A 24,996-nucleotide genomic window follows, 5' to 3' on the forward strand; every position below is an offset into this window, starting at 1 on the left:
AGAAGTGTTCTGTGATTTCATCTGGATTCTGGGAAGCCGCTGTTGAGAGTCCCCCGGCTTTGAAAAACCCAGATGTTGAAACCCAGATGTTGATTTGGTATGGATGTAATGTTTGGACAGTTTGGAAACTGTCTACTTGATCTGTTTCTCTGTCTTGATAATTCTGTCTATAATCTGAAGTTCGGGGTGCTGACCTTTTTCCCCTGAACTAGGTGAATGATACATATTTGACTGATTAAAGTAAGCCTCTTAACCCATTTTGAGTTGCTTTCCTTTATCAAAGCAGATCCAACAACCTGTATTGGCAGCCACCCTGGGGACGCTGGGGTGCTTGCTGCAACAGTAAGTTCCAGCCACTGATTAGTTGGGACTGCCCTGAGGCTAAAACCTGTGTCTTGGTAGGGACTGCACTTGGATCCTAGTGTGCACCAATGGACCCTTCCTGTAGGCTTCCTTCAGTGAGAGATTTGTTTCTTTCTGTCACCCACTGTCTGTGGTTTCTGTAGCTTTAAAGTTTGTTTGAGTCATTTTTACATGTATTGGAGGAGGTGGAAGCCAGAGCTGCATGGAAGTCCTGTTTATACTCCACCATCTTGGCTCCACCCCCCTCAAATTTATTTTTTTAAATAAGACCCACTACTGCTTTATAATAAATATTAAAATCTGGTATGGTTTGATCATCTTCCCTAGCATTTCTTTTCATTAATTCCCTTGATATTCTGAACCTTTTGTTCTTCCAATTGAATTTTGTTACTATTTTTTCCAGCTCTATAAAGTAATTTTTATGTAGATTAATTGGTATGGCAATAAATATGTAATTTAATTTAGGTAAAATTATCATTTTTATTATATTAGCTTGACCCAGCCATGAGCAACTGATGTTTTTCCAATTAGTTAGATATGACTTTATTTGTGTGAAAAGTGTTTTGTAGTTGTGGTCATATAGGTATTGGGATTGTTTTGGCAAGTAGATTCCAAATATTTTATATTATCTATAGTAACTTTAAACGGAATTTCTCTTTCTATTTCTTCTTTTTGTACTTCATTAAAATGTATAGGACTGCCAAGGATTTATGTGGGTTTATTTTATATCCTGCAAATATGCTAAATGCATTTATTATCTCAAGTAGTTTTTTACTTGATTCTCTAGGATTCCATAAGTATATCAACACATCATCTGCAAAGTGTGATAGCTTAGTCTCTTCTTTGCCTACCTAATTCATTAGATTTCTTTTTCTTTTATTATTGCCACTGCTAATATTTCTAGTACCAACTTGAATAAGAGGGGTGATAGTGGACACCTTTGTTTCACCCCAAATCTTATTGGAAAATGCTTCTAGCTTATGCCCATTACATATAATCCTTGCTGATGGTTTTGGAGAGATGGTTCTTGTTATTATAAGGAAGACTCAGTTTAGTCCTATGTTTCTAATATTTTTAATGGGAATTATTGTTGTATTTTGTCAAAAGCCTTTTCTGTATCTATTGAGATAATCATACAGTTTCTACTATTTTGTTGTTGATATGATTGATTATACTGGTAGTTTCCCCAATACGGAATCATCTTTGCATTCCTGGAATAAATCCTTCCTGATCAAAGTGTATTATTCTTGAGATAAGTTGCAGTAGTCTTTGTGCTAATATTTCATTTAAAATTTTTGCATCCATATTCATGAGGCAAATTGGTCTCTAATTTTCTTTCTCCATTTCGTCTCTTCCTGATTTAGGTATCAGTACCATATTTGTGTCATAAAAAGGATTTGGTAGGACCCCTTCTTCTCCAATTTTCCCAAATAATTTGTAAAGTATTGTAACCAATTGTTCTTTAAATGTTTGATAGAATTTGGCCATGGAGATTTTTTCCTTAGGGAGTTCATTAATGGCTTGTTCAATATTTTTTTTCTGAGATAGGGTTTTTAAAGTAATTTACATCTTCTTCAGTTAACTTGCTCAACTTATGTTTTTGTAAATATTCATCCATTTCAATAAGATTGTCAAATTTATGTGTATACAGTTGGGCAAAATAATTCTTCATTATTGTTTTAATTTCCTTTTCATTGGAGGTAGGTTTACCCTTTTAATTTTTGATATTTGCAATTTGGTTTTCTTTGTTCTTTTTTTATCATATTGACTAAAGGTCTCTCAAATTTATTGTTTTTTTTTTAATAAAAGCAGCACTTAATTTTATTTATTAATTCAGTATTTTTAAATTTAATTTTTATTAATTTCTCCTTTGATTTTAAGCATTTTTTAATATAGTATTTTATTGGGGATTTTCAATTTGTGCTTTTTCATTTGCATGACCAATTTATTGATCTCCATTTTCTCTATTTTATTCATGTATGCATTCAGAAATATAAAACTTAGCCTAAAACCTGCTTTTTCTGCATCCCACAAGTTTTGGTATGATGTCTCATTATTGTGATTCTCTTGAATGAAGTTACTGATTCTATAATTTCTTGCTTGACCCACTCATACTTTAAGACAAAATTATTTGTTTCCAATTACTTTTTCCTTTATCTTTCCATGGTCCTTTAATACATATAATTTTTATTGTATCATGATCTGAGAACAATGCATTTAATATTTCTGCCTATCTACACTGAATTGTAAAGTTTTTATGCCTTAGTACATGGTCAATTTTTGTGTATGTGCCATTTACTGCTGAGAAGAAGGTATATTCCTTTTTATCCTCATTCAATTTTCTCCAGAGGTCTGTCATATCTGCTTCTCTAAAATTCTATTCACCTCCTTAACTTCTTTATTATTTCTCTTGAGGTTAGCTTTATCAAGTTCAGAGAGGGAGAGATTGAGGCCCCCCCACTAGTATAGTTTTGTTATCTATTTCTTCCTCTAACTCCCTTAACTTCCCATTTAGGAATTTGGATGCTATCTTGCTTTCTGTGTTTATGTTTAGTATTGATATTGCTTCATTTCCAATGGTGACTTTTAGCAGGATGTGTTTTCCTTCTTTACCTCTTTTTATTTTATTTTTGCTTTTGTTTTATCTGAGATTAGGATTGTTACCCCTGCTTTTTTTTTTACTTTAGCTGAAGCATGATGTATTCTACTCCAGCCTTTTACCTTTACCCTGTGCATATCCCCCTGTTTCATATGGGTTTCTTGTAGACAGCATATAGTAAGATTATGGTTTTTAACTCACTCTGCTTTTTCTCTCTGTTTTAGGGGAGAGTTTATCCTATTCACATTCACAGTTATGATTACTATCTGCCTCTTTCCCTCCATCCTATTCTCTCCCCTGTTTATGCTTTTATTTCTCCCTTCTCGCTTCCCCTCCTTTAGAGTTTTCATTTTGACCACCACCTCCCTCAATATTCCCTCCCTTTCCCCCACCCCTTTCCCCTCCTGCCTGTAAGGCATGATATATTTTTATACTTAATGAAATATGTTATTCCCTCCTTGAACCCAAAGTGATGAGAGTAAATTTCATACAATGCTCTTCTCCCTCCCTTTTTTACTCTCTAGTATAATGAATTTTTGTGTCTCTTTGTGTTAGAATCTTACACTTAACTGATGATGTTATTCCCTCCTTTGAACCAAAACCAATGAAAGTAAACTTCATATAATGTTCATCTCACTACCTTCTTTCTCTCTAGTATAGTATGTTTTTATGCCTCTTCATGTGCCAAAATTTACCTTTTTCTGCTTGTTCCTTTGCTTTTCTCCCGTTATAATCCCTTTGCACCCCTTAATAAGGGGTTAGTTAATTAATATATGTAGATTATTTTATTTATGTCTACACTCTATCTCTGTATATCCCTTTTAAATGTTGTGATAATTATACAATTCTTGATATTGATAGGTATCAGCTTCCCATATAGGGATATTATAGGCAGTTTGCTCTTATTGAATTATAATTTATGTAGCTGTATGTGTGTGTGTTTTCCTTGTTTACCTTTTTATGTCTCTCCTGAGATGTGTATTTGGAGATTAGATTTTCCATTGAGCTCTGGCTTTTTCCTCAGGAAGGCCAGGAAATCTCTTATTTCATTGAATGGCTACCCCCTTGCCTGTAAGATTATGTTCAGTTTTGATGGATATTTGATCTTTCTTTGTAGTCCAGACTCTTTTGCCTTATGAAATATCATATTCCCATCTGATCTTTTAATGTAGAAGCATCTAGGTCCTGTGTGATCCTGACTGCAGTTCCATGATACTTGAATTGTTTCTCTGTGGGGCCTCTAGATGGTGCAGTGAACAGAGCACTGGTCCTGGAGTCAGGAGGGCCTGAGTTCAAATTCATCCTCAGACACAACACAAAAACTAGCCATGTGACCTTGGGCAAGTCACTTAACCCCAATTGCCCTACCTTCTTCCGTCAAAAAAAAAAGTGAAATGAATGGTTTCTTTCTGTTTGCATCCAATATTTCTTCCTTGGTCTGATAGTTCTGGAATTGGTTCCAATTTTTCTTGGAGTTTTCAATTTGGGTTCTCTTTCAGGAGGTGTCCAGTGAATTTTTGAAAATGATTTTACCCCCTGGTTCTAGGACCTTGGGGCAGTTTTCTTTGATAATTCCTTGGAGAATGTTGTTGAGGGCTTTTTAATTTTATCTTGGCTTTCTGGTATACCAATAATTCTTAGATTATTTCTCCTGGATCTCTTTTCCAGATCAGTTGTTTTTCCAGTGAGATGTTTTTGTTTGTTTGTTTTTTTTACTTATTCTTGGAGCCACATAGGCTGACTAACTCCAATTTGACTGATTCTAATTTTTTGTGAATTATTTTCCTTCATTGATTTCTGAAGCACCTTTTCCATATGTTCAGATTTCATATTTTAGGGAGGCATTTTCTTCAATTAGATTTTGAACTTCCCCATTTCTCAAATTTTACTTTTGTAAGGATTTGTTTTCATAAGTGAGACTTTTTTCCATTTTGCCAATTGTAATTTTAAAATAATTGCTCAATTTATCTTCTACCTCTCTAATTTGGCTTTTAAAATCCTTCTTGAGCTCTTCCAAAAATGTTTTCTGGGCTTGAGACCAGTTCTATTTCCTCAATGCTGTCGCCTTCTTAACTTGGTTCTTCTCACCTGCAATAATAGGATTAAATTGTTTTTCCTTTTTCAACTTGCTTCTTTTCCATTATGATTGTCTATTTCCTGTTTTATTTTTTTTTTAAGTGGATTTCTGCTTCTGCGTACAGAGGACTCTGACCGACACTTCTTAACCTGGGACCTAGGGGCCTGATCTTTCACTTTGTGTGCTGTGCCTTCTGGGTGTCTGGACTGAGGTCAAGGACAGGACTTTCAGTGTTTCCCCTGGGTTACCCTGGGCATCACAGAGTGTGGGAGAGGGGTGGTTTGGCCACTTCAAATTTCTGCCTCTGTGCCCCTGAATTGGAGATCAAGCAGGTTCAGCAACTGGTAGCTGGTGGCCTTGGTGTCTGAAGATTACCCTGATTGTGGTAAGCCACACCTGTGCTTCTGGTGTTAGTGCTTTCTGACTCCACCTCCTTGGGCTTCAGTATCTCCCCCTGGTTAGCTGAGATGGGCCTTGTTGGGATGCCTCCCACCCTTCATTTCAGGCTTGGCACAGCCTCATTACACCTTTCTTCTAGGACTCCTAACCCTGTAGTTGCTTCCACTCTTTTGGTATTTTATACTGGGGCAATAATCTATGGGCTTTCAGGATCAGGGAGGGGAATTAGAGCAGCTAGGGTTTACTCCGCCATCTTGGCTTTTGGAAGTTCATGTAGGTGATTTTTAAACATTCAGGCTGTGGGTTGATATCCCCAGGTGCTCCCTGGACTTGTCTCTCACCTAGCTCTGATATATCCCCTCTCCTGCAATGCGATGTCTGCAAATTGCCTCTGCAGTGGGTGAATCTGCTCTCTGGGCCTTCCTCTGGCTCTACTGTGGTCTGGTCTTGGGTTTGCACTGGTGTAGCCCTTGAGTGCTCGATGTTCCCCCAGCCCAGCCCTATGTGAGCACTTTCCTGTACTGGTGATCTACCCCACTCCATCTCCCAATGGATTCTGTAACTAAAATCTGTTCAAATTCAGTTTTTAGAGGTTACTGATGGAATTCATGGAGGATTTCAGGTGAGTTCCTGCTATCACTCCACCATCTTGTCTCCTCCATTTATTCTTATCCTCTAGTGTTTTTAAGGAATGGGTGCTGTATTTTTTCAGAAGCTTTTTCAGCATCTATTGAGGTAATCCTGTGATTTATGTTAACTTTGTTATTGATATGGTCAATTATGTTGACTGTTTTCCTAATACTGAACTCACCCTGCAGTCCTGATATGAATCCTGTCTGGTAATGATGTATTATGCTTGTGACAAATTACTGCAATCTCTTTGCTAATATTTTATTTAAAATTTTTGCATCATTATTCATTAGGGAAATTGGTCTAAAATTTTCTTTCTTGGTCTTGGTTCTTTCTGGTTAAGTTATCTGCACCACATTTGGTGGAATTCCATCTTTTTCCCACATAGTTTATATAGAATTGGAATTAAATGTTCTGTAAATGCTTCATAGACTTCCCTTGTAAATCCATCTAATTCTTGAGATTTTTTCTTAGGGAGTTTATTGATGACTTGTTCATTTTTTTTCTGAATAGGATTATTTATTTTATTTCCTCTTCTGTTAATCATGGCAATTTACATTTTTGTTAATATTCATCCATTCTACTTATATTGTCAAATTTCTTTGCATATAGTTGGGCAAAGTTCCTCCTAATTATATAGTTTCAACTTCCCGTTCACTGGTAGTGAATTCAACTTTTTCACTTCTGATAATGTTAATTTTTTCTTTTTTTCTTTTTTTAACTCAAATTAATGAAAGATTTATCTGTTTTATTGATTTTTTTCTCATAAAGCTAACTCTTAGTTTTATTTATTAGTTCAATAGTTTTCTCAATTTCTATTTGATTAATCTCTCCTTTGTTTTTCAGAATTTCTAATTTGGTATTATTTGGGAATTTTTAATTAGTATTTTTCTAGCTTTTTTAGTTGAATGCCCAATTAATTGATCTCCTCTTCCTGTGTTTTATTCATGTAAGTATTTTCAGATATAAAATTTACTCTAAGATGCTTTGAATGCATCCTAGAAGTTTTAGCATATTGTCACATTATTGTCATACTCTTTGATGAAATTATTGATTGTTTCTATGATTTGTTGCTTGACCCATTCATTCTTTAGAATCAGATTATTCAGTTTCCAACTAATTTTTAGGCTATCTTTTCATGAATTTTTAATTACACAAAATTTTTATTGCATCATGATCTTAAAAGGATGCATATAATATTTTTGTCTTTTTGGATTATTATTTGGATTTTGTTTTATGAATTTTTGTGCCCTAATAGATGGTAAATTTTTTGTTTAGGTGCCATGTAATGTTGAGAAACAGATGTCATCCTTTCTGTCTCCTTTCATTTTTCACCAGGGGTCTCAAATTCTATTCACTTATTTAACTTTTTTTTCTCATTTGTTTTATGATTAGATTTATCTAGTTTTGAGTGGGGCAGGGGAAGAGGTTTGAGGTCTTGCACTAGTACAGTTTTGCCACATATTTCTTCCTGCAACTCACCTAACTTCTCCTCTAAGAATCTGGATGTAATACCATTTGGTGCATATATGTTTAATATTGATGTTACTTCATTGTTTATGGTACCTTTTATCAAGATGTAGTGTCCTTTAATTCTTTTCATTAGATCTTTTTTTTTTTTTTTGCTTTTGCTTTGTCTGAGATCAGGATTGACACTCCTGCTATTTTTTTTTACTTCAGTTGAAGCAAAATAGATTCTGCTCCAGCCTTTTCTTTTACCCTAACTCTCTGCTTTAAAGGTGTTGTAAATAACATATTGTAGAATTCTGTTTTTTAATGTGCGCTGCTATCTGCTTCTGGTTTATGGGAGAGTTCATCTCATTCACATTCAAAGTTATGCTTATTATGTCTTTTTCTCCATCCTAATTTCCTCCATTTATACTTTTCTCTCTTCTTTCATTCTTTCACTCTTCACCAGTGTTTTGTTTCTGACCACCACCTCCCTCAATCTGTCCTCCCATCAATCAGTCCCATTCCTTTTCCTTTCTCCTTTCCCCTACTACTTCTTCGCTTTCTTCTACCCTCCCTTCTATCCACTACCCTCCTTTTTCTTTCCTCTTTCTCCTCCTTCCCTATAGAGTCAAATAGATTTCTGTAACCAACAGAGTGTGCATGTTATTCCCTCTTTGGGCCAAATACAATGAAAGTAATTTTCTAACTTTGCTCACTTTCTTTTTTCCTTCTTGTAAAATTGTTCTTCTGTATGTCTTCCTGTGATGTAATTTACCCTGTTCTGTCTCATCCTTTCCTCTTATCCAAGTACAATCCTTTTTTCACCCCTTAATAATTTTTTATTTTGGATCACTGTAAAGCCAAGAATGAGCAGCTTTCCAGATGACTGCTGCTGTGGACAGTTTCAAGGTTCTGATTACATAGTATACTGAACTCTCTGTTCGGTAATAAATTAAAGGAAAAATATTCATAGAAACCAAAGTACTGAATTCACAATATTTTGACATAGCAACTTATCACTAAAGTGACTACATTGTTTTCAGCAGAGTGGCCACATAGTTTTAAACAAAAGATATCATTAAGTCCTAACTCAATAAAAAAAAAAACAAAATAAAAAATAAATAAAAAATATCAATGAAAAAACAAAACACATCACTAAGTCCTTAAGGATAAGGAGGCCTCCTTAAGGGGCAGAAAGTACAAAGCTCAAAGCTCTCCACCCATAGGTCACAGTAAATCAAAATCTTCACAGTGAGAATTAAGTACTCAAGAAGAGGTCTTTTCCATCTTGACTTGAGGCTGTCTCTCAGCTTTCCATGGTTCCTCTTCCATGGTCCCAAATCCTGCCCAAATCTACTCAACTGTCACCTGGATTCAAAGGTAGGGGGCTCTCAGCTCCTTGTCCAGTTTCTCATCCAGTTCATCTTCCATACTGAAGCTCACAGTGTCCAGTACACCTTAAGTCCTTTACACTTCCTGTTGCTGGGAAGGCAAAGCTTAACAGAGCCAAAATATCATTCATGCACATTGCTGACACTATCATCAATTCACTATATGCCTGTGAAATCAACAATGATCCACAAACAAGGTCCAAGAAGCCAACAGAAATCATCAGTAAAGTCCCAGGACCTCTGAAACCATCCTCCAGAATTTCTGTAAACAGACAACCAGAAAATCCTCTTTCAGGGCTTCCAGTAATATCCAGGGCTTCTGTACAAGCTGCACAAATAAACATCAGCACAGACAGAACAGACAAACATGGAATGCTGGGATACAAGATTTCTCCTTCTCAATTCCACCACCAAAACAGTTCTCTTCTCAGTTCTCAGTTCTGCTCAGTTCTCAGCTCTCTCCAGCCTGTGCTTCTCCTTATATATGGTCATTAGCTCCTCCGCTTCTTGTTGCATCAGCAATAGGAGTTCACAAATTCTAGGGTTCACAAGTGGTGGGGTTGACAAGTTTTTCTCAGCAAAGATTTGATACAATCATAGGCAAGGCTCAAAAGAAACTTGAACTGAAATAAGGTGTTAATTAAATATCTGAAACAAAGGTGTTAATTACGTCTTTGCTTGCCAATGCAATCATCACATCAAAATCAACTTATGGCCACATTCTCTTTCTGTGTATACCACTTCTAACTGCCCTAATAAATATACAGTCCTCAAGAGTTACAAGTATCATTTTTCCATGTAGGGATGTAAACAGCTTCACCTTATTGAACAAAACAGTTTTTTTGGTTGCTGTTTGCCATTTTATGCTTCTATTGAGTCCTTGTATCTGAAGATTGAATTTTCTGCACAGCTCCGGTCTTTTCATCAGGAATCATTGCAAGTCTCCCATTTCATTTTTTTAAAAAAAATATTTTATATTCAAACACAAAAACTCAAATACAGAATAGAGAAAAATATCATAAAATTAAATATTGAAATCTAAATATAAAGAAAAAAAGAATGTCATGTTCATAGCAGAAAATTAGAGAGGATTCAAAATATGCAGTGGTAAATTTTCATTTCAAGAAAGACTATATGATAAATACTACATGTGGCATTGAGAGTTGTCCATCTTTTCTTTGTTTCGTTGTAATTTTTTTATCTGCTTTTCACTTTTTGCTTTGTTCTTTCTCCTCCTTCCTCCCTGCCTCCCCCAAGAAGGCTATGATTAAGTGTGTGTGTGTGTGTGTATAGATATAGAGGTAAATATAGATATCTAGATATAGAGAGATATATCTAGATATATACATACACTATATATATCATATAGAGAGATATATCTAGATATATACATACACACATATATAATCACATATTTTCTCTAACAAATTCTTTTTCTGATTTTTGTTTGTATTTTTGTACATATATTTTTTTCCTCTTAATTTATTTTTAGTTTTCAATATTCATATACAAAGAATTTTGATTTACAGTTTTTTTCTCCCCATCTTTCCCCTACCCCCACCCCAAAATAGCAAGTCAGTCTATTGAATACTCCTTCCCTCAATCTCTCTCTCTCTCTCTCTCTCTCACTTTTTGCCTTTTGGAGGGCAATTGGGGTTAAGTAACTTGCCCAAGTTTACACGGCTAGTGTGTGTGTGTGTGTGTGTGTGTGTGTGTGTGTGTGTGTGTGTGAAGTATCTGAGTCCATATCCGAACTCAAGTCCTCCTGACTCTGAGGCTGGTGCTTTACTCACTGTGCCACCTAGCTACCCCAATCAGTTCCTCTTATATTCTCCCTGATTACCTCCCTAACTTTCAAGTAGGGCAAGATGGTTTTCTATACCCAGTGCCTGTATATCTTTTTCCCAGTTGAATGTAAAAAAAAAACCAAACAAAATAATTAATCATTTGTTTTTAAAACTTTGAGTTCCGGGTTTTTTCCTTTCTTCCCTCCTTACCTGCTCCCACTGGGAAGATAATTCAAAATAGGTTACACATGTATAGTTACCCAAATAATTTCCATAATTGTTATATTGTGAAAGACTAACCACATTTCTCTCCATCCTATCCCACCCCTCCTTATTCTAATTTTCTCCTTTGACCCTATCCCTTTTCAAAAATGATAGCTTCTAACTACCCTCTCCCCCAATCTACCCTCCCTTATATCATCTCCTTTCTTATTCCTATCCCCCCTATTTACTTGTAGGGTAAGATACCCAATTGAATGTGTATGTTATTCCCTCCATAAGCCAAATTCAATGAGAATCAGGTTGTCCCATTCCGTTTCACCTTCCTGCTCTTCCCCTCCATTGAAAAAGTTTTCTCTTGCCTCTTTTATATGAGATATTTTACCTTACCCTATCTCTCCCTTTCTCCTTCTCCCAATAAATTTCTCTCTCAACTCTTAATTTTATTTTTAGATACCATCCTTTCATATTCAACTCATCCTGTGCCCTCTGTCTATGTATACATGAACATACATATGCCCACACTCACATACATATTTATATGCACTTGCACCCTACTATACATACATATATATGTATGTATAGATATAGAAATATGTATACATATAGAAATATGTATACATATATATATTTATTTATGTATACATACATGTTTGCTTCAACTATCCTCATACTAAGAAAAGGCTTATGAGTTACAATGATCATTTTTCCATGTAGGAATGTGAATAGTTCAACTTTAATAAGTTCCTTATGATTTTTTTCCTGATTGCCTTCTCATGCTTCTCCTGCTATTTGAAAGTCTAATTTTCTCTTCAGTTCTGTTTTTTTTTTCATCAAGAATGTTGAAAATCCTCTATTTCACTGAATGATCATATTTTCCCCTGAAGCATTATACTCAGTTTGTCTGGGTAGGTGATTCTTGGTATTAACCCTAGCTCCTTTGACCTCTGTAATATCATATTCCAAGGCCTTTGATTCCTTAATGTAGAAGCTGCTAGGTCTTGTGTCATCATGATTGTGTTACCACAATACTCAAATTGTTTCATCCTGACCACTTGCAGTGTTTTCTCCTTCACCTGGGATCTCTGTACTTTGAATATAATATTCCTAGGAGTTTTCTTTTTGAGATCTTTTTCAAGAGGTGATCAGTGAATTATTTCAATTTCTATTTTGCCCTCTGGTTCTAGAATGTCAGGATAAATTTTCCTGAGAATTTTTTGAAATATAGCATCTAGGTTCTTTCTTTGATTATGACTTTCAGATAGTCTAATAATTTTAAAATTATCTATCCTGGATCTATTTTCCAGGTCAGTCATTTTTCCATTGTGATATTTCACATTGCCTTCTATTTTTTCATTTGTTTGCATCTCTTTTATAGTATCTTGATTTCTCGTAAGATCATTAGATTCCAATTGCTCCAATATAATATTGAAGGAGTTATTCTCTTCAGTGAATTATTGAAATTCCTTTTCCATCTGGCAAATTTGGCTTTTTAAGGCATTTTTCTCCTCATTACCTTTTTGGCCTCTTTTACCATTTAAGTTAGTCTATTTTTAAAGGTGTTATTTTCTTCAGTGTACTTTTTGGGTCTCCTTTAGCAGGCTGTTGACTTGCTTTTCATTATTTTCCTGCATCATTCCAATTTCTCTTCCCAATTTTTCCTCTACTTCTCTTACTTGATTTTCAAAATCCTTCTTGAGCTCCTGCCTGACCTGTAAACGCATATTTTTCTTGGTGGCTTTTGATGAAGGATTCCTGACTTCAATGTCTTCCTTCCATTCTATGCCTTGATTGATTTTGTCCCCCAAAAAGGATTCTATCATGTGTTTGTGCTTCTTTTACTTGCTCATATTGCCAGTCAATTACTTGTCCCTTGAGCTCTTTGCCACAGTCAAACTCTGCTTCCAGAATGGAGAGAGATTTGTCCCAAATTGCTGGGGTTTTTGCAGCTGCTGGAGCTATTAGCTTTGTGCCCTCTCTACAGACCCTACAAACTCTGACTCACTGTTCATAGATACCAGCACCACCACCCAAAATTGTGATCCAGATCCAAGCAGTTTAAAGCAAGAGTGATTTCCCTCTGAATGGTCACTCAGTCCCCCTACAATGTTCAGGCCAGGACCTCCTGAGACAGCCACACAATGTGGCCACAGCACCTCCACTTCTCACCCTGGGGACAGCAGCCATATTTTGCTCTTTGGTTCCCCCCTGTTCCAACAAAGTTCTACACTGACCTTGTACTTTGGCATTTATGTGTTGAGAAGTCTGGAAGCCGCCACAGCTGTTGGCTATTCACTCTCCTGAAGTCTGCTCTGGCTGCTGCTAGTCAGGGGAGTGCTGGGGCTGGAACTACAGGGCTCCTGTGGGGCTGTGCTCAGCTTCCAGCATGCTGTGATAGACCTTTCCTGTTGGCCTGCAGCCTGTTTTCAGGTAGAGATTTGTTGCTTTCTGCCACTTTTGGGTTCTGTAGCTTTAAAATTTGTTTAGAGTAATTTTTTTTACAGGTATTGGGATTGTTTGCAGCCAGACCCCCAAGCCAAGTTTGTGCTTCTACTCTGCCATCTTCTTGTACATATCTCTTATTTCCTACCCCTTCTGACTACTCTACTTTAATTCTACACACTTCCTTGCCCTCCTATTACTTAGCTTGTACACCCTCCAAAGATCTCTCCCCTATTCTCCCATTGCCATAAATCTAAACACCCTTCTGTAACCCTCCTAACTGATTCCTTCCCCTTCCCCTCTAGATATAACTGCCCTCCTTATCCCCTTACCATTTTATTTCTTTTGAATTTAGAAGACTTTTTACTCATATGTATGCATGTATGTATGTGTATATTGTTCCCTCTTGAAGTAATTTCTAATGAAAAAGGATATCAGAACTGCCACTTCTCCTCCCCCATCTAATACCCCTTTGTTAGTTCTTCCTCTTGAACCTCATTTGTATAAGATAATTACTCTTTTAAGCTATTCCTAAATAGCTTTACTTGTTAAAGTCATATCATACTCAGGTCTACACCAATTTTTTTTTATGACTAACCCAATTACTAATGACAATCTTAGACATATGTTACATATTTTACATATATAAAACATAAATTATTTCCTGTAGAATTGTATCAAGATTACTTTTTATTATCACTTTGAGGTAGACTAATTATTGTTATGTTTTCCCTTCATCTTTTTAGGTTATGTATGTGAAGTCATGGAAAACATGTCCATAATAATCATGTTGTGAAAGAAAACATAGGCAGAAGAACTGAAGAAAAATAAAGTTTAAAAAAAGTATGCTTCAATTTGTATTCAGACACTATCAGTTCTTTCTCTCTGGTTGGATAGCACTTTTTATCTTAGGATCCTTCAGAGTTGTCATGAAACATTGTGTTGCTGAGAATAGCTAAATTGTTCACAGCTGATCATCTAACAATATCATTGTTTCTTTGTACCCAGCACATTTCACTTTGGATCAACCTGTGTAAGCATTTCCCAGGTTATTCTGAGAGCATCCTGCTCACCATTTATCATAGTATAATAATATTCCATCATAATCACATGCCACAACTTGTTCAGCCATTTCCCAATTTGTGGTCATTCCATCAATTTAAATTCTTTAGCCCCTTAAAAGAACTGCTATAAATATGTTTGTACATATAGGTTCCTTTCCTTTCTGTTTTTTAATCTCTTTTGGGAAATAGACCTAGTAGTGGTATTGCTTGATTAAAGGGTATGCAAGGTTTTATAGACCTTTGGGCATAGTTCCAAATTATTCTATAAAATGATTGAATCCATTCACAACTCTAACAACAGTATATTAATGTCTAATTTTTTCCCACATCTCTCCTACATTTGTCATTTACCGTTTCTGTCCTGTTAGCCCATCTAATAGATATGAGGTCGTACCTTAGAATTGTTTTAATTTGCATTTCTTAAATCAATAATGAGTTGGAATATTTTTTTAATATGACTATAGATAGCTTTAATTACTTCATGTGAAAACTGATCACTAACTTTTGATCATTTATCAACTGGGGAATGGCTCTTATTTTTATAAATTTGACCTAGTTCAATGTGTTAGAAAAATGAGGCTTTTATTAGAGAAACTTGCTTCAACATTGTTTGTTTTTTCTCTTCACTGTAAATACTGTTAGCTATTTTTCCTTTTATCCTATTCCTACTCCCCCTGACACCATTTATTCTATTTTTTCTCTTTTCACTCTCTTTCCTCAAAAGTGTTTTGCTTCCCCTTTCCCTGGTCTGCCTTGCCTTCTATTACCACTCACCTCTCTTAAATCCTTCCCCTTCTATTTTCATGTATGGTAATATCAATTTCTATACCCCATTGCCTGTGTATCTTATTCCATCTCTGAGTCAATTCTGATGAGAGTAAGGTTCATTCACTCCCCCTCATCTCCTCCCTCTTCCCCTCCATTATAAAAGCCTTTTCTTCCTTCTTTCATGTGAGATAATTTACCCCATTGTACCTCACCCTTTCTCTTTCTCCCAGTATATTCCTCTTTCACCCTTTAATGCTATATTAAAGATATCAGCCCTTCATATTCAACTCACACCTGTGCTCTCTGATGTATAAAGGTCTTATGAGTTAAACATATAATATTTATTCAGGAATGATTGAAAGTCCTGTATCTCATTGAATGTCCATTTTCCCCCTGAAGGATTATACTCAGCATTGCTGGGTAGGTGATTCTTGGTTGTGTCCTAGCACCTTTGCCCTCCAGGATATCCTGTTCCAATTTCACTGATCCTATAGTAACTATAGAAGTTGCTAAATGTTGTGCTATCCTGACTGTGACTCCACCATACTTGAATTGTTTCTTTCTGACTGCTTACATTATTTTCTCCTTGACCTGGGAACTCTGGAATTTGGCTATAATATTCCTGGCAGTTTTCATTTTGGGATGCCATTCAGAAGGTGATCAGTGGATTCTTTCTATTTCTGTTGTACCCTCTAGTTCTAGCATATCAGGGCAGTTTTCTATGATAATTTCTTGAAAGATTATGTCTAGATTCTTTTTTGATCATGCCTTTCAGGTAGCCCAATAATCTTAAAATTATATCTTTTGGATCTAATTGCCAGATCAAGTGTTTTTACAATGATATATTTTACATTGTCTTCTATTTTTTCATTATTTAGGCTTTGTCTTATTATTTCTTACTTTCTCATAATGTCATTTACTTCCATTTGCTCCATTCTAATATATATATACATATATATGTATATATATACAATTAAGTTAATTTTATTCATGCTTGCTTTCAGATGGGAAAAAGATCAGTAAAAACATACAGTAAAAACAAAATATGTCTTACTATATACAACTTTTTTTTGCCTTTTGGAGGGCAATTGGGGTTAAGTAACTTGCCCAAAGTTACACAGCTAGTTTTTTTGTGTGGGTGTTAAGTGTCTGAGGCCGGAACCAAACTCAGGTCCTCCTGACTCTGGGGCCGTCACTTTACTCACTGTGCCACTTAGCTGCCCCAACCATATACAACTTTTAATCTATGATAGTAATGTACCTCAATTTTTTCCATGCACACAAGTCTAATATTGTATTGTGTATATATATATATATATATAATTACAAAATAAACACAATTAACACATCTAGGAGCATTTTATAATAAAGAAATTCCTATTTTTTGTAGATAGATCATGAACTTACAAAATACGAATTCCTGTACACAGTGAGAAGTTTACTTAAAATGAACACTTATATAAATTGAGTACATGGACAGCCTCAGAACAAGCTGACAGTATAATATTCAGATGGGTAGGCACCAAAGCATAGTGTCAAATGGAAAAACTTCATTTGCAAATAAATTTCAAAAAAACTAAATTAACTTTCTATAATTAAATACAGAAAATATACTGATTTGCTAAAATATATAAAGTGTGGTGTATTGAAATGTCACCAGAAATAATGAATACCAGAACACTTGTAAACTGTGAATGTTGCTAAAGGGGTGTCTATGTGGTGCAGTGAATAGAGCACTGGCCCTGGGGCCAGGAGGACCTGAATTCAAATCTGGCCTCAGACACTTAACATTTACTAGCTGTGTGACCTTGGGCAAGTTACTTAACCCCAATTGCCCTCCATTTCTCCCTTCAAAAAGCAAAAAAGAAAAATAAGAAGTTTCTATAATAATACTGACTGAACAGAAGAGAAACAGTATTGGTGGCACATGTTTTGCCACAGTCTTCTTCTACGTTGAGGTTGATAACCTATGTGTACAAAATTCACAATTCCTCTTCAGCTTCTGCTGGTATCATGTGTATTAAGAAATGTGTACAGTATGAAAAACTTAAAAATACTCATGAATGAAAAAAATGTTTTAGGAAAAAATAGATATTTTCATGTAATTATGTACAGTCTTACTGTGTAAATTTCAAAGCAAGATTTTTTTTCCTGTAAAACAAATAACCATTTTACTGAGAGAATGTTTTTACTTGGCTTAATGTGTTTCTTTTATTTCTTCCTGCTTTGAATTATTTTGCTCTATTCTTTAATTTTATGTGAAAATGACATACCAGTTTAAACTGAAAACTCTTTCATGTATAGAAAGCAATTATGGATTTTAACAACAAAGAACTAATGAAATTAATGCTAAAATGACACTATCTGATTCCATTAAAAAAGAACTTAGACTCAATAAAAAAGGCAAAACACATTTTATGAATACAAAAAAAAAACCTGTCTGCAGAGTGCTTTAGTTTTAGATGTTTCAGAATGCTGCTGTATGTTTTATAGGGAATCTGGGCGAGGGAGGGATGGGGAAGATTTCATAATAGAAGGTGTTAATGTGATTTGTATTGATTTAATTGATGAAGTAACTGAACTATTAAACTGTGGGAGGCCTATAGACTCGAGCTGTTTGTTAAAGAGGAACTCCCCACAATTGTTATGAAAACCCTCCTCACTTTCTCTTTCCCCAAGCTTGCCATCCTCTACTGGTTCAGTTTCTAGGATTTCAGTATCTTCATTACCGCTAAAGAACATGTCCAAGTAACTGGTATAAGTGTTTCCCTTCTCAAGTTGTTCATCCTTTCTTATTTCAACACAGAACTGTTTTATGAGATAACATTCCTCCCCACCACTTAAGAACTGGCTATCCCAAGAAGATTGGTACAAAGCTTTTAACTGAGCAAAATTTGCCATTCCTTTTTCTTTTCTCCCTACTTACTGACTCTGATATCAAATATTTCAATTCTAATTGAGATGCTCAGCTATTCAAGTCATTTAATTTATCAAAAATATTAGTAGACTCATGTGAAGTAAGTTGAATCCTTCCTGCAATAAAGGAATCAGAGCCAAAGTCTTGGTTCCTTTCCCTTCCTTTTTTTTTTGCTTTTTGGAAGGGGGAATGCAGGGCAATTGGGGTTAAATGACTTGCCCAAGGTCACATGGCTAGCAAGTGTTAAGTGTGTGAGGTCAAATTTGAACTCAGGTCCTCCTGACTCCAGGGCTGGTGCCTCTATTTACTGCACCACCTAACTGCCCATTCCCTTTCTTTTTCAACAAGTTGCTGTGATGCTTCCTCAAGAGCTATTTGAGTTTTAATCAATCCATTCCTTTCACATTTTCACTTGCTTTTCTTATCAGATTTTTCTTTGCTTTGTTCTTCCCAGTTAGAAAGATCTATAATAAGTATAGATTCATAGTAATGGTTAGCTTCACTCTCTCTCCAAACTAAGTTATCCAGGTATGATGATGACCTCATTTTGTAGTTACAAGTGTGGCTGCATTCCATATCACAATACCTATTTTCATGATGATCTGGATACTGCCAGCAAGACTTAGTAGAGAAATGGATATCAAAGGCACAGTCCTTCAGAGACTTTTCATGATCTCCATCCAAATATCTTTGAGGATCTACTCATACTTCCTCTTTGTCAGTGAAATCAGAAAGAGCCTTTGGGTCATGCTGAACTTCAATACCAAAATTATTGTGTACCGGCCAGTCATGATCTGAAAACTGTCAATCATAGTACCTCCCCCAATTTTAAATGTGACTATGAGTTTCATCCAGGAGCAAAATATCATTGATTTCATCTCCAGGGAGAAAAGGATAGCTTGAAATTGGTTCATCCATTGGAAAGGAATAAAGGCTCATATAAGGATGGGACAGAGCTTCTTCTGCTTATCAATAAATGTCAAAATTTACTCCAAGAAGTCCAGTGTTTCATGACTAATTCCTTGAAGTAGATGAATTAAGGGTTTGTGTGGCTTAGTCATATAATTTCTCATGTAAACTGGGATTACACTGAGAAGCTCCCGATGATTTTCCTCATGTACAACAGACATAGATTCTAAGATCAGTTGCACCTACAAAGAGGGTTTTCCCAGTCATCATTTCAGCAAAGATGCTTCCTGTGGCCCACATATAAATTGTTTTAGCATAGTTATTAGGAGAAAGCAAAATTCATGGAGATCTGCACCATTTAATAACCAATCCTTCAGAAAGATGACCCTCAAGGGAGTAATGATTACCTCTGATTTGTGTGCAATACCAGAGTCTCCTATCTTCAGCCCCAAACATTCAGTATTAATGAAGAGATTAGCTGCTTTAAGATCTCTGTGCAGTACATTAGCAGAATGAATATTCTTGAGCTTATGTAGCAGACGATAAATAAAAAGGCTGGCATGCTTCTCCAGTAAAAAGCTCTGCTGTAAAAGATTAGCTAAATCTGTCCCCATGTACTCCAGTACAATGCAATACTGTTCAGTTCTTCTGTCAGACAGCCGACATCATCCATTAACTGGCTTCCACTAGGATCAAAAATTTAAAATACATTCACAATGTTATTATGGTAAGCTCTAATAATTTTGGTTTCGTGTAAAGCATGTTTAACACTCAGGGGATCTGTAAGGACAATTTTCTTGAAAGTTGCTCTTTTGTCACAGTTATTATTGAGAGCATAAAAAGAAAATTAAGCCATTGCCACCACAACCCAGCAGTTTTAAGTCCTTATACCAAGAACCCAGATCAAAATCATGAAAGTTCATGAGACTTTCAAACTTTTCTGCCATTTTGAAGCCCTTAATATTATTTTTCCTTTCAAACTTATGAATTTGTGTAAACACAGAAGGAAACTTGCATTAAAAAGAAAGATCTTTCAAAAGTGGAGAAAAATAATTCTGTGTCCACTACAAGATGGTTTCTTCATACTTATCTCATGTGCCAACCATACCTGGTGAGTTACCTTTAAATTTACATCTTCTAAGCTCTAGCTCTTACTGAGAATTAGAAAGATTGAAGTATCCATAGCTACAGCAACTCTGCAGACATTTAAAGAAAACATTCAAGAAACTCAAAAGAAATGAAATGACACACTATGTACTCAGATTTCTGTGCTAAATGAGTTAAAATTTAAGAAAAAAGTGAATAAATTTGCACAATAGGTTTCTCTGAACATTCTCTTGAGAGAACAGTGTTAGACTGGTCCTGAGTGGCTTCATTTCTAGGGTAACAGTAGGCACTATGTTAGTTTTGTTTCTTTTCCTCCTTAGTTTGTTTACTATTTATTTGACTAGGAAGCTCTGGCAGCAGTTTATAGAAGATGTGTTTTGTTAATGACCAGATATCTTCAGCTCACCACAATCAGAATCGAAGCTACCACCCATCTTACTCTGTGACAACTGGACTTCAACAACGCATCAGGGCAGTGCAGGTTCCAGCCACTAAGGTCAGCTCCAGTCTCCAGAGATGTTGGCAGCAGCAGCATGGCCAAGGCTTTCACTTTGATGCCGTCACTGCCATGTAATCTTGCCCCAAGAAAGAGGGCAAGGAAGGGAGCTGTTCTAATTTTTAAGCAATTACTTTCCTCAGTGAACTTTTGGACTTCCTTTTCTATTTGGCCAATTCTGCTTTTTAGGACATTTTTTTCTCCTCTTTCGCTCTTTGGACTGTTTTAGACATTTGCCCTAGTACGTTTTTTTAAATTAACCTTTATTTATTTTTAGTTTTCAACATTCATTTCCACAAGATTTTGAGTTACAAATTTTCTCCCCGTATTTCCCTACCCCCACCTCAAAATATCAAGCCTACTGAATATCCCTTCCCCAATGTGTTCTCTCTTATATCCTCACCCATCTCCCCTAACTTTATAGTAGGGAAAGATGGATTTCCATAACCCAGTGTCTGTATATTTTATTTCCCAGTTGGATGTAAAGAAAAAAAAACAAGTAAAAATTTTTAACATTTAATTAAAAAATTTTATTTCCAAATTCTTTCCCTTCTTTCCACCTCACATACCCCCACTGGAAAAACAAATAATTGAACATAGGTTGTAAATGTGTAGTTATGCAAAACATTTCCATAATAGTTATATTGTGAAAGGCTAACTATATTTCCCTCCATTTTATCCTGCTCCCCTTTTTATTCTCCTTTGACCCTGTCCCTATTTTATGATTTAATGAGTTTACTACTATTCATTTTTAAAATAACAATGACACAATCATCTCTTTAGGATACAATTTAGCTATGAGCTTCAATGCTGATCATGCTGATCTGGATTTTTCTTTAATTTGTCATTATAAAAAAATTAACATATGGACCAAGGCCATTTTGCAGTCTGCCATGACAGGTCTGGCTTTTTTGTAAACACTTTATTGTAAACCTTTGAATTCCAAAATGTTTCCCTTCCTCCCTCGTTACCTACCCTTACTGGGAAGATAAGCAATTCAATATAGGTTTACATGTGTAGCTACACAAAACATTACCATAGTGTATATATTATGAAAGAATGACTCTATTTCCCTCCATCCTATCCTGCACCCCCTACTTCTTCTATTCTCTATGTTCAACCTGTCATTTTCAAAAGTGTGTGCTTCTAACAACCCTCTCCCCCAGCCTTTCCTCCCCTCCATTACCCCCCTCTCATCCCTTTCCCCCTACTCTCCTGTAGGGAAAGAAACACAATTTAGTGTGTATGTCATTCCTTCCCTAAGCCAAATTCAGTGAGAGTAAGGGTGACCCATTCCCTTTTGTCTTCCTGTTCTTCCTCTCCATTGTAACAGTATTACCTTGCCTCTTCTATATGAGACAATTTATACCATGTTGTCTCTCCCCATGTCCTCTCATTATATTCCTCTCTTATCTTTCAATTTCACCTTTTAAATATCCCTTCTTATTCAATTGATCCTGTGCCCTTTGTCTATGTATACCTGTAAACATATATACATATATACACATAAACATATAAACACACTCACATATGTAGTCATATGCCCATATACTCTCCTGTATAGAAATTTATATGTACATATGTATACATATATGTATGTACAGACACACTTATATATATACACATTTATATTCCCTTCAACTATTCTCATACTGAGAAAAGTTTCATTAAGTTTCAATTATCATTTTTCCATGTAGGCATGTAAATTGTTCAACTTTGGTAAGTTCATTATGATTTCTTTTCCCTGTTAACCTTCTCATGCTTCTCTTGCTTCTTTTATCTGAATGTCAAATTTTCTATTCAACTCTAGTTTTTTCATCAAGAATGCTTGAAAGTCCTCTATTCCACTGATTGACCATATTTTCCTTTGAAACATTATTATACTCAGTTTTTCTAGGTAAGTGGTTCTTAGTTTTAATCCTAGCTACTTTAACCTCTGGAATATGATATTTCAAGCCTTAGATCTCTTAATGTAGAAGCTGCTAGATCTTGTGTTATCCTGATTGTGTTTCTACAATATTCCAATTGTTTCTTCTTGGCTGCTAGTAATATTTTCTCCTTGATCTGGGAACTCCATAACCTGCCTATAATATTTCTAGGAGTTTTCTTTTTGGGATCTTCTTCAAGAGGTGATCAGTGAATTCTTCAAATTTCTATTTTGCTCCTTGGTTCTAAAATATTGGGACAATTTTCCTTGATAATTTCTTGAAAGATGATTTCTAGGTTCTTTTTTATTCATGGATTTTAGGTAGTTCAATATTTTTTAAATCATCTTTCCTGGATCTATTTTCCAGGTTAGTGGTTTTTCCTATGAGATATTTCACATTGCCTTCCATTTTTTCATTTGTCAGTATCTGTTTAATAGTATCTTGATTTCTCATAAAGTCATTAGCTTCCATTTTTTCTCCAATCTAATTCTGAAGGAATTACTCTCTTCAGTGAGCTTTTGAAATTCTTTTTCCATCTGGCAAAGTTAAATTTTTAAGGCGTTCTTTTCCTCATTGGCTTTTTGGCCCTTTTTTGCCAGTTGAGTTAGTCTATTTTTAAGGTCTTATTTTCTTCAGTCAGGTTGTTGACTGTCTTTTCCTGACTTTCTTGCATCATTCTCATTTATCTTCCCAATTTTTCTCCCACTTCTCTTATTTGATTTTCAAAATCCTTCTTGAGCTCCTCCATTGCCTGCAACCAGTTTGTATTTTTCTTGGAAGCTTTTGGTGCAGGAATTCTGAATTTTTTGTCTTCCTCCCATTCCATGCTTTAATCCTTTTTGTCCTCCCCAAAAAGTAATCTCAAGTTGGATTGCTGTGCATGCTTTGCTTTCTTTGCTTGCTCATGTTGCCACACAATTACTTGACTTTTGAGCTCTTTGCCACAGTAGAACTCTGCTTCGAGAGGGGAGAGCTTTTCCCCAAATTGATGGGTTTTTCACAGCTGCCAGAGCTATTAGGAGGGTGCCATCTGTACAGCCCCCATAAACTGGTTCATTGGTCATACATTTCAGGACCTCCACCCAAGATCACAATCCAGTTCCAGGCAGGTCAAAGCAAGTGTGATCACCCTTCAGAATGGTTTCTTTCCCTCTCCCCTGTGATCTGCAGGCTGGGAGCTCTGAAGCAGCCATGTGGATGTGGCTGCATGGCTGCTGCACCTCCTCTGCTTCTTGCTCTGGGTGCAGAAGCTGAACCATGCCTCTGTTGCTCCCAGTTCCAACAGAATTCTACACTGACTTTTTACTTTTTCTTTGGCATTTATGGGTTGATATTTCTGGAAACCACCACAGCTGCTGGTGGTTCACTCTCCTGAAGTCCACTACAGCCACTGCTGGTTGGGGCCTACCTGGGCCATGGCCTCATGTGGGGCTGGGCTCAGTTCCCAGCGTGTTGCCATGGACCCTTCCTGTCTGCCTGCTGGGCTACCTTCAGCAGGAGTTTTGTTTCTCTCTGTCACTTTGTGGGTTATGTAGCTCTAAAATGTGTTTGGAGTCATATTTTATAGGTATTTAAGGTGGTTATGAGAGGAGTGCACAGAGTTTTCCTGCTTCTGTGCTGCCATCTTGCTAGTCTCTTTTTTAAGGTCTCATTTTCTTCAGTATTTTTTTTGTCTCCTTCACCATGTTGTTGATTGTTTTCTCATGATTTTCTTGCATGACTATCATTTCTCTTCTCAATTCTTCTTCTTCCTCCCTTACTTGATTTTCAAAATCCTCTTTGAGTTCTTTTATGGTCTGAGATCAATTCACATTTTTCTTGGAGGATTTCACTTTGCTTTCTTTTTCTGAGTTTGTGTTTTGATCTTCCTTTTCACCAGAATAACTTCCTACAGTTAGAGTTTTATATGTTGTTTGCTAATTTTTCCAGCCTATTTCTTGACTTCTAACTGTTTATTAAAGCAGGACTCTACTTCCAACATGAAGGGTGCACTGTCTCAAGCTTCAGGGATTTTGTGCTGCTGTTTTATGAGATACCTCTAGGGACTTATAAGTTTTCAATTCTTCTAAGGTGATATGATCTAAGAAGAGATTTTCTTTTTATTCTCCTGGCCTGTACTTTGGTCTATGAGTGGCCATAAGCACCCTTTTCTGCCCTGGAACTGTGATGAGTGTCTCCCCTCCATTGTTGCCACAAGCTCTGCTATGTTAGTGCTCCTCCTTGCTCTGGGACTTTCATCCAAAACTGGAATCAGGATGCAAGTGTGAGCAAAGGAGAAGAGTCCTGAATTGGTGCTAGCAAATAGACCCTCATAATCTCCTTCTGACCATTTGTTAAATCCACTTACCCTTGGTGTACTGGGAGCCCTGGAAGCAGACACTTCTGCTGCTGCTGCCACTTGCTGATTCAGGCAAACGAAAGACCTGCTCCTGTCCTGATAGTGCCAGG

General features: G+C 36.0%; 1 protein-coding gene and 1 pseudogene across 1 annotated transcript in view; one reads left to right on the top strand and one right to left on the bottom strand.

The window, feature by feature from the left end:
• MDGA2 (MAM domain containing glycosylphosphatidylinositol anchor 2) overlaps positions 1-24,996 on the top strand; it is a 990,863-nt gene that overhangs the window by 556,701 nt on the left and 409,166 nt on the right. The window lies entirely within an intron of this gene.
• LOC138156941 (mitogen-activated protein kinase 6-like) lies at positions 16,513-20,334 on the bottom strand (annotated as a pseudogene).

Source organism: Petaurus breviceps, unplaced genomic scaffold (assembly GCF_028583685.1).
Source record: "Petaurus breviceps papuanus isolate PSGF00001 unplaced genomic scaffold, PetGlider_PUasm1.0 164, whole genome shotgun sequence".
In the NCBI taxonomy this organism is placed as follows: Eukaryota; Metazoa; Chordata; class Mammalia; order Diprotodontia; family Petauridae; genus Petaurus; species Petaurus breviceps.